General features: G+C 38.2%; 1 protein-coding gene and 1 non-coding gene across 2 annotated transcripts in view; both read left to right on the forward strand.

Annotated features, from left to right (window-relative positions):
- The window catches only part of BAZ1A (bromodomain adjacent to zinc finger domain 1A), a 109567-nt gene that overhangs the window by 15022 nt on the left and 87546 nt on the right, over positions 1-6999 (forward strand). The gene's annotated exons all lie outside the window — the stretch shown is intronic.
- Positions 2059-2121, forward strand: LOC119468806. The gene has a single exon (XR_005197578.1). It is a non-coding gene; the product is annotated as a U7 small nuclear RNA (small nuclear RNA).

The following is a 6999-nucleotide window of genomic DNA, read 5'->3' on the forward strand; positions in this document are numbered from 1 at the left end:
GTTTCACCGTGTTGGCTGGGCTAGCCTCGAACTCCTGACCTTAAGTGACCCACATGCCGCAGCCTCCCAAAGTGCTGGGATTACAGGTGTGAGCCTCCTCATCTGGCCAGTGATACAAATTTTTTTTTTCTTTTTTCTTTTTGAAGTAACAATGGCTATCAAAATACACTAAAGATTCCACACTACTTCTCCCTTTACCTGGAAAAGGAAGCTTCTAGGCCACCTCCTCTTCAGCTATGGCGTCTTGGTATTACTGATTGATACAATTTTCAATTGCTTAAAAAGGAGTTATTTGGGATAACTGTTCTCTTTTTTTAAAATTGTTTTATTTTTAAATTTATTTTTTTAAGTTCTGAGGTACACATGCAGGATGTGCAGGTTTGTTACATAGGTAGGAATAACTGTTCTTTCTCTGGAATCTAAGAGTAGAACTATGTTTTTTAGGCATATATTGTTGGGTTTTCTCTATGTACCAGAGACCATACAACCTAATTGGCTCCTGGATTGTCACTGCAAGTTGAACAGTTAACATTTAGAACCCTTATTTACTTGCGTAAGAGTATAAATTGGGAGGTCATTTCTGGGAAACCCTTTTATTATATGCTAAAAATTCATACGTAGTTACAAAAACAAATGAAAATAGAAAATGAATCTGTTTCTAAACATTTAATTCAAATAGCATATAAAGCTATGTTGTAAATGTTTCTGCATGGATTCAACTGCTTTATTCTTCACAAAATAGTTCAATAAGTTTAGACTTACCATATAAATTTCTTCAGGGCTATCAAATTGTAGTGGCTATTAGGAGCATCTGTCTAATGCCTCATAAGAAAGTCTTTGGTAAATGCTGGGGATAAGAGTGGTTTAGTTTTTATGGCAATTTCTTTATTCTTTACACTGATGCCACATGCAGTCAGCTGAGTCTCCACTAGGACTTATGATCATTACTGTGGGGATCTTGTTTATAATAAAGATGATAAAAATGGGAGTGGCAAGTAAATTGAGGTTCACATCGATGTGAAAGGGCATTCAGTGTTGGCTTCATTTTGTGTCTTTCTGAATTGATGAGCAGCAGGGTGGTGAAGTAGACTAGTAATGGTTCTGAAGTTCTTAGTTACCAATGGCAGGCAAATATTCTAATAGGCTTATCACACAAAAGAGATGAGATTGTATAGCTACTTCTAACCTAAATCCCCATTGGGAATTTCATATCTACATGGTTAATATTACAGTTTCAGATCTGAGGAATTAGAGGCTCTTCTGGATAAAATATCTCTACTACATCTTTTCCTGCCTCCATCATAATACATTCCAGTTGGCCAATATAAGATCACAGTTTTTTGGTTTTGTTTTTTTGAGATGGAGTCTCGCTCTGTCATCCAGGAGTGCAGTGGCAGAATCTTGGCTCACCACAACCCCCGCCTCCCGGGTTCAAGTGATTCTCCTGCCTCAGCCTCCGAGTAGCTGGGACTATAGGCGCGTGCCACCACACCTGGCTAATTTTCATATTTTTTTAGTAGCAACAGGGTTTCACCATATTGGACAGGCTGTCTCAAACTCCTGATCTCGTGATCTGCTTGCCTTGGCCTCCCAAAGTGCTGCAATTACAACTGTGAACCACCACACCTGGCGAGGGTTGTCTTTCTTATACAAATTCAGTCCAGGTGCAGAGGCTCATGCCTGTAATCCCAGAACTTTGGGAAGCTGAGGGAGGCGGGGGGTGGATCACGAGGTCAGTAGTTCAAGACCAGCTTGGCCAAATTGGTGAACCCTCCGCCTCTACTGAAAATACAAAAATTAGCCAAGCATGGTGGCAGTTGCCTGTAATCCCAGCTATGCAGGAGGCTAAGGCAGGAGAATTGCTTGAATCTGGAAGGCAGAGGTTGCAGTGAGCCCAGATCGTGCCATTGAACTCCAGCTGGGGCAGCAAGAGCAAGACTCCATCTTAAACAAACAAACAAAAAAACAAATTCAGAGGTCATCCAAAGATAAAGGAGAAAAGTGTTACTGTTCTTTATTATTTATTTATTTATTTTTTACACTCATATCTCTTTAGTCAAATGTTAAAATTCTTTTAGAATTTATCTAGCAGGATTTACCGTTTTTGCTGGAATGTCCCCCCCACCCCCACCAGCCAAAAAAAAAAAAAGAGAAGAGAAATAACGTGTAAAATAATTTTAAATAAAATGAAAAGAGTAGTGAAAGTATGAAAAAATACAAAACTACTCATCATGAAAGGCTGAGCAAAATCTTTTAAAATTAAAAACATATGCTGTGAATAATTCCGAGCAGGAGTTGGCACATTTAAAAAACACAAAGATCCAAATAGTAAATCTCATAGGCTTTGTGGTCCATATGGTCTTTGTCACAACTGCCCAACTTTGCTATTATAATGCAAAAGTAGCCATATACAGTATAGAAATGAATGAATACGGCTGTATTCCAAAAATATTAAGAAACACTAAAATTTGTTTCATATTATTTTACATATCACAAAATAATGCTGGAAATTTTTTTGGCGGGGAGACAGGTTCACACTCTGTTGCCTAGGCTAGAGTGCAGTAGCTCACTGTAACCTCGAGCTTCTGGGCTCAGGTTATCCTCCGGAGTAGCTGGGACTATAGTGCATGCCACCACACCTGGCCAATTTTTAATTTTTTTTTTTTAGAAACAGGGTCTCCAGTGTTGCCCGGTCTCAAACTCCTGGGCTCACGTGATCCTCCTGTCTTGGCCTCCCAAAAATGCTGGGATTACAGGCTTGAGTCAACTGCTCCTAGCCAGTATTGGAATTTTGATAGGGATTGCATTGAATCTGTAAGTTGTTTTGGGTAGTAAGGACATTTTAACAATATTAACTCTTCAAGTTCATAAACATAGAAATATGTTTCCATTATTTGTGTCTTCAATTTCTTTCATCAGTGTTTTAATAGTTTTCATTGTACAAGTCTTTCACCTCTTGGGTTAAATTTATTCCTGAGTATTTTATATTTTTATACTATTGTTCTCTTGATTACTTTTTCAAGTAATAAGTGTTTAAACCATTCTTAGCTTGTGAGCTATACAAAAAGTGATGATGAGTTGGTTTGGCTGTGGACCATAGTATTCTGTCTTCTGTTACAAAGGAAAGGCTTAAATAAGGGTTGTAGGATAAAACCACCAGATCCTAAAACCTCAGAGTGTAGCATGCAAAAGTGGCTTGATACAGTAGAGTCTTTGGGGCCCAACTGACTTAGTAGTTTTGGGAATCTTCTTTCCTGATATGTAAAACTGGAGTGAATATCTATATTTATATGGTGGTGGTCGTAGTTAGCTTTTGCTGTATAACAAACCACTCCCAAAAGTTAGTGGCCTGTATCAGTAAACATTGGTCTTACAGTTCTGTGGTTGGTTGGAATGTTCTTAGAATCTGAGCTGACCTGGCTAGAACTACATTGTCTAGGTCCTAAAATCTAGGATAGCCTTACACGTCTGGGGCCTCAGACTGAGGTGGCTAAAGTCCAACTCTGTGTGACCTGTTATTCTACAGGAGACTAGACCTAACTTGTTCACAGGATGGTAGAAAGATTGCAGCAGCAAGAGAGAGCAAGCCCCAAAGTGCAAGCAAGGACAAGCCTCAGCATGCTGGATGTTGTTAGTGTTACGGTGGCCAAAGCAAGTCACATGAGTAAATCCAGAGTTAATGTGGGAAGGGATCAGAAAGGTGTGATTCAGTTCAGTAACTGCAACAGTCTGCCACAGTGCCTAGCACCTAAAGAACTGAGTAAATGTTAGAACCTCCTTGTATTTGTCAGAGACAAGTGAAGAATCTGCCAGCTGTGATGACTCATGTTTTTTCTAGCCAGCTCCTAGTTTTCTTACATTATAGTCACCGTTCTTGAAAACTTGCTACATGTCATTTTAGTGAGATGATGACAATACTAGTAAACTTTTGAGAGCTGACCATATGCAGGAACTATTCTAGGTTTTTGACATACACCTTTTTTTTCTGTAAATTCGCTGAGTGGACACCCCTCAAATGTGAATGGGCCCTAGGTGCCTTGGAAGAGCATACATGTACTATTATTCCCAGGATAGCCATGTGATAGTTGCTCATTTGGTCATTTTACAGTTTGAGGAGCCCATTCACAGAAGTTAATTAATGAAATATGCCCAAGGTCATGAGTGATGATGTTTTCAAGCACAGGAGGTATCAGAACCACCATGCTTCTGTTTGGGAGGAATAAGTAAATATGAAAACAATACTAAAGGATAGCAGTTAAGAAGGATTAAAAGATAGTATGATAGTTAAATGCATTTATTGAGCACCTACTATTTTCACTTTGACTATTTTGTAATTTTTGTCAAAGTGTAGACAGATTAAGCTTTTGATCATTCACTCTTATTGATTAAGGTTACATTGTTGAGGGTTGGAAAGTCAGCATCTTAATCTGACCATTGACTCAAAGAGAAAAATGCTTCAATAAATGGGTTGCCCTACTGCTTAAATTCTTAACCATTGTGCTAATCAAAGGTTATCTTCATGATTTTACTTGTGTACTCTGCCATGTTTAAGCTTGTTTCTTTTCCAGTATTTTGCTAGCAGATGAAAGAATGCTATCTAGTGGCAACAAAAGGTGACAGCAACCATGGGGAAAAATAAGATTTCATTTATTTGTTGTAGTTCTGTCTTTTGACTTGAATTTCCAGGGATGAAAAATGCAATCGTGCTTTTTTTCTTTGAAGGTGGTAGGGAGGATTCTGAGTAAGTATTGCAGCATAGGCACATTTTATATAATCCATTCAGTAAGTATCGTGTGCTGGCTGCTGTTGTAGGCATGGGGAAAAGGGTTATAAGTAAGACAAGGACTTGCGACTTAGATTCTAGTGCAGGAGAGATTAACACAAATCAGAAGGATAATTTTAGATATTTATTAGTGCTAATATAAACAAAATAAAACTTTGCATGCCAGACAAATAATTAAAAAGTTAGAAAAATAGAAAAAAATTGTAAAAGTAAAACTTGATAGGATGGAGTCTTAAATCATATATATTTTTTATTTCAGTCAATTAAATATCTTCTCTGAAAACCATGGTACTAGATGCAACAGGGTAATTAAATAGGAAAAGATTAGTACTTAATTGTTCTCAGACATTATATTCATATTTGTAATAGGGATGGAATTGGCAAGGCAAGGATAAGTGAAATACATATAAATGACTAGGCCTGAACAAGGTAAATGTGTTAAGGACACATAAATAAGGCTGGGCATGGTGGCTCACACCTGTAATCCCAACACTTTGGGAGGCTGAGACAGGTGGGTCACTTGAGGTCAGGAGTTTGAGATCAGTCTGGCCAACATGGTGAAACCCCGTTTCTACTAAAAATACACAAATTAGCTGGGCATGGTGGCGCATGTCTGTAATCTCAGCTACTCAGGAGGCTGGGGTCGGAGAATTGCTTGAACCCAGGAGGCGGAGGTTGCAGTGACCCGAGATTGCACCATTGTACTTCAGCCTGGGTGACAGAGTGAGACTCTGTCTCCAAAAAAAAAAAAAAGAAAACATAGATATGTCTTACTTGGCTAGTGATTATGTCACTAATATTCAAATAGAATGAATAAAGGGAACTGTAATGCCAAACAATTTAGCCTGCATTAATAGTTTGCTGTGACTGGCAATTAGAACAGGCTGATATTTACATTTTAGTTTTCTCTCCAAAGATACACTTGCAGCTTTCTTCATCTCCTTCCAGTCAGTGAGTCAGCCAACAGTATTGATTTTCAGGAGTTTGAGACCAGCCTGACCATCATGGTGAAACGCCATCTCTACTAAAACATAAAACGAGCAGGGCATGGTGGCAGGCACCTGTAATCCCACCTACTTTGGAAGCTGAGACAGGAGAATCACTTGAACCCGGAGGGCGGAGGTTGCAGTGAGCCAAGATTGTGCCATTGCACTTCAGACTAGGCAACAAGAGTGAAACTCCATCTCAAAAAAATACATATATTGATTTGTTGTTATAAATGTACCCTAAGGATGCTTAAAAAACAAAACAAAACAGGTTATTATGTTTGAGCTCCCCAAAAGGGGTCTACAAGTAGGTGGTCTAGCTAGAAAATACCAATTAGAATAATTTGAGAAGGGAGTAATAAGTATAATTTTTTTATGTTTTTGAGAGAGTGTCTCGCTCTGTTACCCAGGCTGTAGGGCAGTGGTGTGATCTCAGCTCACCGCAGCCGCCACCTCCTGGGTTCAAGTGATTCTCCTGCCTCAGCTTCCCAGTTATCTGGGATTACAGGTGCCCAGCTTATTTTTGTATTTTTAGTAGAGATGAGGTTTCACCATGTTGGCCAGGCTGGTCTCAAACTCCTGACCTCAGGTGATCTACCCGCCTCAGCCTCCCAAAGTGCCAGGATTACAGGTGTGAGCAACCATATTAAGCCTAATTTTATCATCTTAGTTAGTTGTGTATATAATAATTTCATTGTAAATTCTTTAAGTTGTTTTTGTATGCTTTATTTTGATGTGCATAAATCACCTGACTTGGATTTGACTAACTCAGGTTGTAAGAAAGAACCCACCAGTATAATGCTTCTTTCTGAAAAAACAGGGATTTTAAGATTGATATTTATGTGCTTATGGTTGAGATGGAGACAAACTTTAGGACTCCCTTTACGTATTTTTTGCATTACAACTCTCTGGCTTTTCTTCTATAAGTATAGGCAGGACCAGTCTATGCTTCAAAGAGATCTAACAAGTAGACTCACCTCAATTAGCCATGTTTTTAGAAAAGCAGTAACTGTTTTTCTTTTAATCTAAAGAATAATTTAAATCAAATAATAACCTGTATTCAGATAAGCTTTTATTCTAAGTAGCTTAATAAAACTTTGCTAAATGTATTACTTTCACTCTTATTTTAAAAATCAGATTTATAGAATTTGCCTGAGCTAAAATTCACCCTTTCTGGTGTAGAGTTCTGACTTAAAAAATTTTTTTTTATTATTCTTTTTTTTTTTTTTT

Source organism: Cebus imitator, unplaced genomic scaffold, assembly GCF_001604975.1.
Source record: "Cebus imitator isolate Cc_AM_T3 unplaced genomic scaffold, Cebus_imitator-1.0 Scaffold496, whole genome shotgun sequence".
Lineage (NCBI taxonomy): Eukaryota > Metazoa > Chordata > Mammalia > Primates > Cebidae > Cebus > Cebus imitator.